We start from the raw sequence: 13,252 nt of genomic DNA, 5'->3' as shown, positions 1-13,252 counted from the left end.
TCGGCACAATTAAAAAGCCTTCAGAATTGACTGCTACAATTTATAGGATCACCAAACTGCTGTAACAGAATTACAAACTGGTAAAGTCAGATGAGCACAGGAGCAAGTAAACGAGAAAAACACAAACCCTCATCCAATATTGATCCAACACTTTATTCAAACGTTCATGATTAACACACAAATTTGGGTTGTCTATCTTTATGATTACGTTAAAAAACTGACCGAAGAATCCTAAATAAAATATCACAAATGGGCTATGCCACCTAGTGGTAGGTCATAGGTTAGCAGGTCATTATTCACAAATTTAGCAAATTACTGATTTCCAGCAGTGTTATCTGAGAAAGTGAGTTATAGAGTCATCGGGATGTACAGCTCGGAAACAGACCCTTCGGTTCAACTCGTCCATGTCGACCAGATATCCCAACCCAATCTACTCCCACCTGCCAGCACCCAGCCCATATCCCTCCAAACCCTTCCTATTCATATACCCATTCAGATGCCTTTTAAGTGTTGAAATTGTACTTGCCTCCACCACTTCCTCTGGCAGCTCATTCCATACACATACCACGCTCTGAGTGAAAAAGTTGTCTCTTAGGTCTCTTTTATATCTTTCCCCTCTCACCCTAAACCTATGCCCTCTAGTTCTGGAATCTCCCACCTCAGGGAAAAGACCTTATCTATTTATCCTATCCATTCCCCTCATGATTTTACTAACCTCTATAAGGTCATCACTCAGCCTCCGACACTCCAGGGAAAACAGCCCTAGCCTATTCAACCTCTCCCAATAGCTCAAATCCTCCAACCCTGGCAACATCCTTGAAAATCTTTTCTGAACCCTTTCAAGTTTCACAACATCTTCCCATAGGAAGGAAACCAAAACTGCATGCAATATTCCAACAGTGGCCTAACCAATGCCTGTTCAGCCACAACATGGCCTGTACTCCTGTACTCAATACTCTCACCAATAGAGAAAAGCATACCAAACGCCTTCTGTGCTATCCTATCTACCTGTGACTCCACTTTCAAGGTGCTACGAATCTGCACTCCAAGGTCTCTTTGTTCAGAAACACTCCCTACGACCCCACCATTAAGTGTATAATTCCTGCTAAGATTTGCTTTCCCAAAATGCAGCACCTCACATTTATCTAAATTAAACTCATTCTGCCACTTCTCAGCCCTTTGGCCCATCTGGTCCAGATCCTGTTGTAATCTGAGGTAACCCTCTTCACTGTCCACTATACCTCCAATTTTGGTGTCATCAGCAAACCTACTAGCTATACCTCTTATGCTCTCATCCAAATCATTTATATAAATGATGAAAAGTAGTGGATCAGATGTCTAGCACCAATCTTTGTGGCAATCCACTGGTCACAGGCCTCCAGTCTGAAAAACAACCCTCCACCACCCTCTGTCTTCTACCTTTGAGCCAGTTCTGTATCCAAATGGCTAGTTCTCCTTATATTCCATGAGACCTAACCTTGCTCACCAATCTCCCATGAGGAACCTTGTCAAATGTCGTACTAAGTCCATATAGATCACATCAACCGCTTTGCCCTCATCAATCCTCTTTGTTACTTCTTCAAAAAACTCAATCAAGTTTGTGAGACATGATTTCCCACGCATAAAGCCATGTTGACTATCCCTAATCAGTCCTTGCCTTTCCAAATACATGCACATCCTGTCCCTCAGGATTCCCTCCAACAACTTGCCCACCACCGACGTCAGGCTCACTGGTTTATAGTTCCCTGGCTTGTCCTGACCACCCTTCTTAAACAATGACAACACGTTAGCCAATCTCCAGTCTTTTGGCATGTCACCTGTGACTATCGATGATACAAATGTCTCAGCAAAAGGCCCCACAATCACTTCCCTAGCTTCCTACAGAGCTCTGGGTTACACCTGATCAGGTCCTGGGGATTTATCCACCTTTATGCATTTCAAGACATCCAGCACTTCCTCCTCTTTATATGGACATTTTTCAAGTTGTCACCATGTATTTCCCTTCATTCTGTATCTTTCAAGTCCTTTTCCACAGTAAATACTGATGCAAATACTTAGTTTATTTAGTAATATAATACAAATACAAATACAAATATTAGTATCTGCCCCATCTCCTGCGGCTCCTTGCTGATCTTTGAGGGGCCCTATTCTCTCCCTCGTTACCCCTTTGTCCTTAACATATTTGTAAAAACCTTTGGATTCTCCTTAACTCTATTTGCCAAAGCTATCTCATGTCCCCTTTTTACCCTCCTGATTCCTCTCTTAAGTATACTCCTAACTGCATTTATACTCTTCTAAGGATCCACTTGATCTATTCTGTCTATACCTGACATACGCTTCCTTCTTTTTCTTAACCAAACCCTCAATTTCTTTAGTAATCCAGCATTCCCTTTCTCCCTAACAGGAATATATTTTCTATGGACTCTCGTTATCTCATTTCTGAAGACTTTCCATTTTCCAGCCATCCCTTTACCTCCGAACATCTGTGCCCAATCAGCTTTTGAAAGTTCTTGCCCTAATACCGTCAAAATTGGCCTTTCTCCAATTTAGAACTTCAACTTTTAGATTAGATTACTACAGTGTGGAAACAGGCCCTCCAGCCCAACAAGTCCACACCGACCCTGTGAAGAACAACCCACCCAGACCCATTCCTCTACAATTACCCCTTCACCTAACACGACAGGTAACTTAGCATGGCCAATTCACATCACCTGCACAGCTTTGGACTGTGGGAGGAAACTGGAGCACCCGGAGGAAACCCACGCAGACACGGAGAGAATGTGAAAACTCCACACTTCAGTTGCCCAAGGCAGGAATTGAACCTGGGACCCTGGTGCTGTGAGGCAGCAGTGCTAACCACTGAGCTACCATGCCACCCCTGGTCTTTCCTTTTCCATCACTATTTTAAAACTGATAGAATTATGGTTGCTGGCCCCAAAGTGCTCCCCCACTGACGCCTCAGTCATCTGCCCAGCCTTATTTCCCAAGAGTAGGTCAAGTTCTGGTAGGTACATCCACATACTGAATCAGAAAATTTTCTTGTACACACTTAACAAATTCCTCTCCATCTAAACCCAAAACCGTAAACACTATGGCAGTCCCAGTCTATGTTTGGAAAGTTAAAATCCCCTACGATAACGACCCTATTATTCTTACAGATAACTAAGATCTCCTTCCAAATTTGTTTTTCAATTTCTCTCTGACTATTAGGGGGTCTATAATACAATCCCAATAAGGTGAACATCCCTGTCTTATTTCTCGGTTCGACCCAAATAACTTCCCTGGATGTATTTCCAGGAATATCCTCCCTAACTACAGCAGTAACGCTATTCCTTATCAAAAATGCCACTCCCCCTCCTCTCTTGCCTCCCTTTCTGTCCTTCCTGTAGCATTTGTATCCTGGAATATTAAGCTGCCAGTCCTGTCCATCCCTGAGCCACATTTCTATAATTGCTATGACATCCCAGTCCTGAATTGGAGAGTTTAAATGAACACCGAAGCATTTGTTTCCACACCAATGGAGTGAGTAGCTGGAACTCCATCCAGGAAAAGCTTGTTGCAATATTCTTTGTATTACTGAATTATACAGCAATGCTGATAAATAGCATGTTCCCTTCTCAATCAATGAATGCATAATGTTGACGTGCTTGAATAAATCAATGCCTGGGATTAGTGTAGCAAATGTAGACAAAACAAGCATAACTCTAAATTAATTAGCAAATTAATTACAGCAGGGAAGAAAGGCAAGAACAAAAGAAACACCAGGAAAAAGAGCTGGAGGTATGTGGATTTGGAATGATTTTGAAGACATTTCAAAATAATGGGAAGGGCCTGGACACAAAGGTCCCACTCCCATTTCCAATGGACCCCATTTTTGACAACAGGGTTTGGGAAAGGCATGAATCACAGAAATGAGAAATCCAAGCAGAGCAAAACATCTGAATTCAAAGAGGCCTTTCTTCTTTCCCTGTTTCAAGGGCTTTAACTCTCAGAGTGAATTGATGGAATCAATGTGAGTGCTCTTGAAGGGCGTATAAGGTCTGTTAAAGTGCCATGGTCTGAAGTTTTCTTTTAAAATTATCCCCAGTTCTTTAAATTTGAATAAAAACTTAATCTCCACTGAAAGTTAAAATAAGTCATCTGGTGTAGATTGAAAAATAAATCCTGAAGATTATTTTCACAGTTTCAACAGAGATTTCTGTTGTAGCTTTTCAAAGGATGTTGCCACAGCGGATGTCATGATGAATGCTTGGCTGAGTTTGAAAAGCCACCGACATACTTATTTCAGCTGAGGGGCTCTATTCACAGTTTTATTGAGGCTAATAAGGAGTCTTACTACATGGAAACAGTTCAACTCGTCCATGCCAACCAGGCTTCTCAAACTTAACTAGTCCCATTTACCTGCATTTGATCCACATTCCTCTCAACCTTTTCTATTCATGTATCTGTCTAAATATATTTTAAATGTTGTAATTTTACCTGCCTCTATCACTTCCTCTGCCATTCCTGATGAAGGAATTTTGCCTGAAACATCATTTTTCCTGCTTCTTGGATGCTGCCTGACCTGCTATATTTTTCCAGCACCACACTAATCTTGATATTTCTTCTGACAGCTCATTCCATACATGCAGAATTAATTGTCTTGGTGTGGATACTGAATGGATGCTTGCACTTCTAACAGATTGAACTTATGAAGATATTTCAAAGACTTGCATAGTTTCCAAGAATGCAAGATTATTTTTCTTCTATCAAGGAACCATATGAACGAGAGTTTTATTTGAATGTTAGTTTTTTTTTCCAGCTGCAAATGGCTCCGTGGAAAAATTGGGCGAGGGGCTTTGGAGATGGCATGGGTGCATGAGGAGCCATGGAAAGAATGAAGGGCCATATAGTCTGGGTGCAGATGAGTTGAGGAAGTATAAGGTGTGAAGGCTAGAGGCGACAGCTTCTCAAACCTGGAGGACTGAAGTGGACCTTCTAACCGTGCCCAATGGCTGCCTGCAATCTTTTCCAGAGGTCAGCAAGCCAGAACCTATGCCACTTCCACAAGTCAGAACTGAAAATCAGGTGAATGGGGCCCTTATACTTTAGTTGGGTCTGTAAGTCCAGAAAGTTCTTGACTTGACCCATCCACCTTGGTAGCAAAAACCTAGGCAAAAAAGTTTAAATGATAGACTCAGGCACGAGGTCAGCAAAGTAAAAGAAATGCTACTGTGGATTAACATCATGTGGTGTTGAAAGAAAATGCAAAAGAAACATAAAATAAAGAACTAACGATGCTGAAAATCTGAAAAATAAAACTGGAGAAACTCAGCAATTCAGTCATGAAGAAGGGTCACTGGACTTGAAAGGTCAACTTCTTAGAATCCCTACAGTATGAAACAGGTCCTTCAGCCCAACAAGTCCACACCGACCCTCCAAAGAGTATCCCACATAAGCCCAATCCCCATGACTCTACATTTACCCCAATTAATGCACCTAACCTACACATTCCTGAACACTATGGGTAGTTTAGCATGGCCTTCTCACCTCACCTGCACATCTTTGGACAGTGGGAGGAAACTGGAGCATCCAAAGGAACCCAGCACAGACCGGGGGAGAATGTGCAAACCCCACACAGACAGTCACCTGAGGCTGGAATTGAACCCAGGTCCCTGGCACTGTGAGGCAGCAGTGCTAACCACTGAGCCACCATGCCACCCCAAATGTGCCTGTTCTCCACAGATACTGCCAGACCTCTGAGTTTCTCCAGCAATGCTGCATATTGATCTCACACAAGGTCTATGGCCAAATTTTCACAAATGCTACACTTACAGCACTGAGGATTATGTCAACAATTTACTTTTGAACTTGATAGGGCAGATTTTCTTTCAGCACTTGGATATAGGTAGTTTTCTTCTACAGACCATATCCATCCTTCACAAGCATTATGTATATTTTAAGGATATTTAACCCAATATCTTGCGGATATTGACTCCTGCTGCAGCAAAATTGGGGTGTGTTTGAGCATCACAGGGTGTTTAAATGATCCTTCTGAATTCGGGTTTCCTTCAGGTGGATGTCACACCGTGTCCCCTTTCCCTTGCTGGCAAAAATAAGATCTGTCAGATATGAAGAAAGGATTTTTGGACCTGGTCCTGCCTGCCATTTTTAAAGGCCGTCAGGGTATCCACAACTCTGCAAAAATACAAGCAAATTGATCTTGTTGTTATCAATTTGCTGTGGTTTGGTGTATGCAAATTGGCTGTCACATTTTCTACAATAAAAATGGAAAAACACCAAATGTTCTTCATTGTCTGTAAAGCACTGTGGGATGTTGTGAGAAGAAATGTTTCAATCAAAGTATTTCTCTCCTCGTAGGGTAGCTTAAAATTTGCATCTTTTCTATCTAGTAACCAATAACAGCAAAAGAAAAGCCCTTTTTACAGACAAATGTTATTGGCTAAGTAAATCCACCTGCTTAAAAACTCTAGCTGGCCATGTTAATCAATCAGAATCTGTCTTTGGTAAATGTTGATTATCAAGTCATCCTTGTAATGGATATAATTCATTGATGGCCCAAGTGCAAAACATTTATTTCACATTAAGATAGTTAAAACCTCTCAATCAATGCTTATCTTGTATTTGAAGCCCATTTTTCTTTGCTATCCTTTTCATTAGCATGTCCCTTGGCATTTTAAACTCCCTCCCCTGAGGCAAAGGCCACATATATAGCACTTCACTTTCTACACACACAACTACAAACTGATATACGATCAATGAGGCCGTAAGTGTTCAGTACACACATCTTCAGAGTAGTTTTAGAGAAAGTATTAGACAGATTACTGATGATCTCTCCAAAATACTGTTTAAAATCCAATCCTTCACCAGAAAGAATTGTTCCTTTCTTCAAACAAAGTGTGTGGAACGTTTGAAAGAACATCTTAAATGGCCATATAAATCTTATAAACCACAGTTAATTGTTGGGTTTAAATGTATCTGGAATATAAATGGTTCCTCATTGTTATTGGTGCATTATAACGAAACAGAGAACTGTTCTCAATTTGTAAATGTTTTCATGATTTCATACATCACATAATCACATTTTAGCAATATTACAGAGTTCTGCTACTCAGCTCGTCTCTCATGGTCTTTGCTGGTTGATTTTCCTTTGTTCCTTTTGTCAGTAAACTGATTTGGGACCAAGACATTTGAGGCTACGGTGAATATTAAGAGTTAGGAATCTCCTGGTCCTGATAGCCCATCTCCTCGAGGAGCCTATTTTTGAGTTGATGGTCAGACATGGGCTAGAAATGGACACATCACCTCCAGAGGCAAGTCAGAGACAGCGGTGAGCCAATGCTTATGTGGCTGGGTTTTGAGACAATTGTCTATGGGGGGGGTGGTGCAGTGGGGGGGGTGGCGGTTGAAAGCATCGGCAAGTCAAAAGAACAAATAAAGTAATGAAGATCAATTTTATGTTCACCACTTTCACCATTTCCTTCATCCCCCTTCTCCCTTACCTCCTTCAACTACAGACCTACACTCAGCTAATTGTTCACTTTTGGCTGTGCAGTAACATAGGGGAATTGCAATCCCTTCAAACACCCATAGAACTGTCAAAATGAAAGAACTGTAGTTGAATAGGGCACTGGAAAAAGATTCTAACCTATCCAAAGCACAGACTACAGATGACACAGATGAATCTCAGTTTGCAATTGTCTCAGTTGGAATTGGAATGGCTATTAGCAAGAGCCTGCGATAATCCTCAAACATTGAATCATGGTAAACCTCAGCCAAACCACTAACTCTATCTGTGTTAAACTTCTCATCCAATGATAGAGATTAAGAGACAGCTGGTGCTTCAAAACCAAGACTAAAGTTCCTTTTCATTACACAAATAATAAAAGGAAAACATTTTCAATTTGTGGTCCAAACTTCAGCAACTTGAGTAAAGATATTATGTCTCCTTAGTTGTTCTGAGAAAATGAGATGGACCTTATCAATGACTTACTGCAGCAAATGCTGACAAATAAGATTGTTCTGTTCGGTGCAGTGTTAAATTTCTTGAATGTTGTTAGGGCCAAAGCCATCAGAGGAGTGGTGAATATTCTGTCACACTCTTGACTTGAGCTTTGCAGATGAGCGAGGTAGGTTTAAAGGGGCTGGGGATGTACAACATTGCAAAATAGTGAACATCTGTCCTGATTTTATAGACACGGCGTTGACTGAACGTCTGATTTAGGATCAGTCCCAAAATAATGATAGACAAGGACTTGCCAATGATGAATTTGCCTTCTACTTCAGGGAAGTATGACCTGTCATTCTGAACTATGAATGTTATTGATCACATATCAGTCCCATCTTAAATGTCATCCAGGTGGAGCTTTAAACCAAGAAGCAGCTTAATTATTGGACAGGTTGTCAATGGGAAGAACATTATGGAATTATCAGAAAGTAGCCTCACTCCATTGAGTATGCTTGAAGGAAGATGGTTGATGGTTCAGAGTTGCTTGCATCTAAGCTGCTTCCTTGAGAAACTCCTGTAGCAATGTCCTGGGGTTCCAAAAATCATAATTATTTCCTTCTCATTAGAAGAATTGGAGTCATTTACTCTATTGAGTTCAGTTTTTCTAAAATTCTTGTTACATTCCATTCACTTACTGCCTTGGTATTGAGCCCTACTATTTTCATCTCAATTCTGACAATTAGTTCTTGAATCCATGTATGAATCAAGGTTGTAATATGGCCTGCAGCTGTACGGTTCGAAAAAGCTACCTTAGGTAAATGTTTTCCATATTCATTTTTTTCTATGCTTTGGATAATTACAGAGCAGGTCACCCCACAGAAATCTAAATGCTACAGGTCTGTGGTTTATTTATTTCTTTTTAAAGCCTAGGTATAAGATTTCCTGTGTACTTCCATCTACAATTTGGTCTCAGTTCCCAAATTTGTGGTGGACGGGAACTAAACCAAGAGAAAGGCAAAGAAGACCACATGTCAAAGATTAGCTTATATAAATTACACATTTATATTATGAGTTTCAAATTCTAATTAAAATAGTGAAAAACAATTAGTTTTTTTTTGTTGTTCATCAATGATTGGGAAGAATGCCATTTTCCGGTGACTCAGTCACAGGAAAATTAATTATTACACTCCAGTTTTGCTGACCCAATTTATGCTTGCTTTCAGCTCCATCATTGAGCCTTCTATTCAGCAGACCCTCCTGGACATGAGTTGATGATAATATTGCATCTATATTAAATTACAAATGTTCAAAACAAATCAGATGTTGTCTGAAAAAATATTTGAAATGGAAGCATGGGATACACAAGTGAATCAACTTATAGCAACACTTCGGAGAAATCAAGCTATAGTGAACTGCACCTTCTTGATTTTTGGTTTACAAGCAATTTAAAAACATTATAACACGACAATATCGGCAAGACTGAACAAGATTACTCTTCCTGCGGTATTGATCCCACAACAGTAATGCGAGAAGGCCTTTTCATCCTGTCATTGTGTGTTTTACAAAATAAAACCTGGGCCCATTGGAAAACAACATCAAATACCCATTGTCATTAGTAAATATCTATGACTCACATCGGTTGAACAATACTATTCATTCTAATTAGAAAATGCTTCTCTTAATTAGATAATCCTTTGGTCTCAAACACTAATTTAAAGTGGTATGTTCTCCTTTGTGATATGCTTGAGATCATCTCAATTTTGCATGCTACCTGTGATGAACATTTTTAGCCGGATAAATGTGCAAAGTTTTATCAGTTATCTGTTAGTGGGAACCTCATGTGGAACTGTGGGAAAAAAAATTGTCCTGACTGTCAGCGCTATGATCACAGTTCTTGTAGGAAACAGTTTGAGTGCAAGCCATCAGAAACCAGTGAAGAAAATTGCTAGCTATTTGTGGGTGGGCCAACAATCTGAAAGTGATCAAATGTTACATATTAGCAGAATGTTAGAGAGTACTGAGGCCCGCACAGAAGAGAAAGTAATGCAGTTAACAATAAAACACGGTGATTACTTACTTGATAAATAAGACATCACAGATCATCATGTAATTATTCTCTCGTGTTGCAAGCTTTTCAATCAATAGCCGGGTTTGTTTAGGTTTGGTATCTGTGTTCTCAGACATCCTGGCTGTTTACCTCAACTGGTGTGAGTTTCCCTAGCCACTAACCATTGAAGAAGTATACAGACTATTAGGGATTTGCGATGAATTGCATCAGTCAATACTGTTTTATTAGTCTAATCCACAAATCCATGCAACCTTCGAACCGCCAAAGTACTTTAGTCCAACTCCAATACATTGGAAGGAGTCACGTCTGTGTTGTAACTCACAAAGGCAGACAAGGTGCATTGCATTTATTCTTGGCAAATAGTGTTAAACAAATTACATTCAGGTCATGCTGATTCGAACTCAGTTTAGACTCCCTTTGGGTCAAGTACAATGAATGCATTATTTCCACTTCCCAATTAATAAAGCATGTGCACTCAATTATGTGAACAGCAACTGAATGCAGGGTTCATGTTGAATATAGCACATTCGTGGCAATGTCAGTTTGTCTGTTTTTTTCATTTAATTCTCTCCCCTTCTGTTCTGGGGAGAATGACTCAAAAGTTATGAAAGATCAAAGCTGAGCCCAACATCTTCACATCTCACACCACATCTGTGGGTGATGATCTTGGGACACTTGCTACATTAAACATGCTGTTCAGGAATCTCCGTGTTGGTGTGATTATCACTCTGCATACAAAATGTGTTCAAAATTGCACTAATTTTTTATTCAAGTTTCTGTTCATACTGACTCGCATATCAGCAATGTAAACTCTTCTATGAAACAATGCAATCAGGGAGTGATTTAGAACACAACTCTTCTTAAATTTTGAATGGTTAAATATTCCTTGATATACTTGAGAGGTAATTCAGGATAGTTCCACAAAGAAAGTGGGTTTAACACAAAGAACACAATTTTTAATCAGCCTGTCTAGTCCATCGTCTGTGAGTAACCTCACTTTAAATAACTGAAATGTTTTTAAAGCAACTATTCAGAATCATCTAGAATTTATATTAGCAAGGAGCAATCATTATCTTCACAAATTTCAAAAAGCTTTTCAACAGGCCTTGTGCTGAAAGAAAGCAGCTTCATTTTAGAAGTCACTTTAAAAATCAATAAATGATGTAATTAGCAGGAAGTCTCAATTAATTTGGCTGATTTGGGGCAAATTATGTTGGTACAAGCTGCATAACAGAATGGAAATTTCAGACCATTATACAGAGGGATTGCTTTTGTCAATCAGGAACAACATTCTTGACTTGTTTTCCCCTCCCCATCTCTGTGATTTGCATGGACGTGGTTGAGAGTTATTTTCTTTTATGCAGTGTTCAAACAAATCTACAAAATATCACAAAGCTCATTTGCTGCTGCAATCCTCTCTATGCACTTTTAACTTCCAGGTATGGCTATTTCAATGCATACATCCTTGATAAATTTTTGCACATTGTCATAGGCAGGTGGGTGAAGTGAGTTGATTTTTTTTACTGTTCCATACCTCTTCATATCATAGAATCATGGAATCCCTACAGAGTGGAAGCAGGCCATTCAGCCCATTGAGTTCACATCAACCCTCAGACGAGCATCCCACCAATCCTCCGTAACCCTGTAATCCCCACGGCTAATCCACATAAACCTACATATTCCTGGAAACCATGGGCAATTTAGCATGGACAGTCCACCTAACCAGCAAATCCTTGAACTCTGGGAGGAAGCCGAGCACCCGGAAGAAACCCACAGGAGAATATGCAATCTTCCACAAACAGTCTCCCAAGGCTAGAATCAAACCCATGTCCCCGACACTGTCAGGCAGCTGTGCTAACCACTGAGACACCATGCCACCTTCAAATGTTTCAGAACTGGATTTTAATTTATTTTCTTATTTTTCTTTTCTATTTCAAAAACAAAATAAAGATGTGTTTCCCCAAACTCTGCTGGTCAAGTCCAATTTAAAAATGACCTGCAGCAAATTCTTTAGCGCTAAAATTAAGTAAGGTTTATTAATGCATTCAAAACCTCGGGGCATCATTCACAATGCGTTCTCACACATGCATCTCAAGGAAGAATGAAAGTGAAAGGAAAGAGAGTAATTGAAGAATTACAAGTTAGGTAAAATAAAAGAAAGTGGTATTAATTTGTGTGAATTAATTTGTGCCTCACAGCGCCAGAGATCCGGGTTCAATTCCCGCCTCAGGTGACTAACTGTGTGGAGTTTGCACGTTCTCCCCGTGTCTGCGTGGGTTTCCTCCGGGTGCTCCGGTTTCCTCCTACAGTCCAAAGATGTGCAGGTCAGGTGAATTGGCCATGCGAAATTGCCCGTAGTGTTAGGTAAGGGGTAAATGTAGCGGTATGGGTGGGTTGCACTTCGGCGGGATGGTGTGGACTTGTTGGGCCGAAGGGCCTGTTTCCACACTGTAAGTAATCTAATCTAATCTCATCTAATCTAATCTAATTAGAGAGTCCAGTGTGAGTCAAAAGTTCTGGCAGAAAACCTTCAGATGGCCATGAAGTGAAGTCCGTTTTGTAGGAGTTAGATAAACTAAAGGTACATCAGTGGTAATCTGGCACTTTCTTCACTTTGCAGGAGAAATCCAGGATTCTTTCTAGCAATCAGACTTTTGAGAGTGTTTGAAATCACAGGTCAGTATTAGCTAAGCCTGGAACTCCTTGTGATGTGGTCTTTTCTAGTATTACAGATAGATTATCTAACATAGTTAAACCATACAATTAAAGCTGTTCAAAACCCAGCAGTTTCTGTCACATGAATGGTTTCAGTTTGAATTACTTTAGATAATGAGGTTGGTTTGATATTCTTCACCAAGACCATTATGTTTTATAGCAGATGACCTAGGGCTCATGAGCACCATCTCAACATAATGATTTTTAGTGGCTTCTTTTGTTCTCAACCGGTATAGGCATATCATCTGTGGTTCCTTTGTTTTGGCTTGATTGGAATGATTTTACAATGCAAAAAATGTGAAATTCCAAGAGGATGGTGTAGGTTTTTTCTTCTACTTGGTGCTGATCAGAACTTCACAGAAATTGTCATCAAAAGGCAATTTGTGATCAGTTATAGCTGTGTTGTCTGTCCAGAAAAATGTTCATTTTAAAAGGAATTAATAGGATAATGTTTTTTTTTAAAAGAACAGTTTAGATTCTCTCTTCCAGAGACGCTTTATAGTGTATAACCCTCTGATGCT

The 13,252-nt window shown here is 40.0% G+C and overlaps 1 protein-coding gene across 8 annotated transcripts in view; it reads right to left on the bottom strand.

Annotated features, from left to right (window-relative positions):
* The window catches only part of tenm2a (teneurin transmembrane protein 2a), a 2,790,214-nt gene that overhangs the window by 915,267 nt on the left and 1,861,695 nt on the right, over positions 1-13,252 (bottom strand). Inside the window, exon 1 of one of the 8 annotated variants that reach the window (XM_072590503.1) lies at positions 10,026-10,046. The exons of the other annotated variants lie outside the window; for them this stretch is intronic. The gene's annotated coding sequence lies outside the window, so the exon portion shown is untranslated. Of the gene's footprint in view, positions 1-10,025; positions 10,047-13,252 lie in introns of those variants that run through there. 8 annotated transcript variants of the gene reach the window in all.

Source organism: Chiloscyllium punctatum, chromosome 20 (genome assembly GCF_047496795.1).
Source record: "Chiloscyllium punctatum isolate Juve2018m chromosome 20, sChiPun1.3, whole genome shotgun sequence".
NCBI classification, from domain to species: domain Eukaryota; kingdom Metazoa; phylum Chordata; class Chondrichthyes; order Orectolobiformes; family Hemiscylliidae; genus Chiloscyllium; species Chiloscyllium punctatum.
This window is presented reverse-complemented; position numbering and strand designations above follow the sequence as displayed.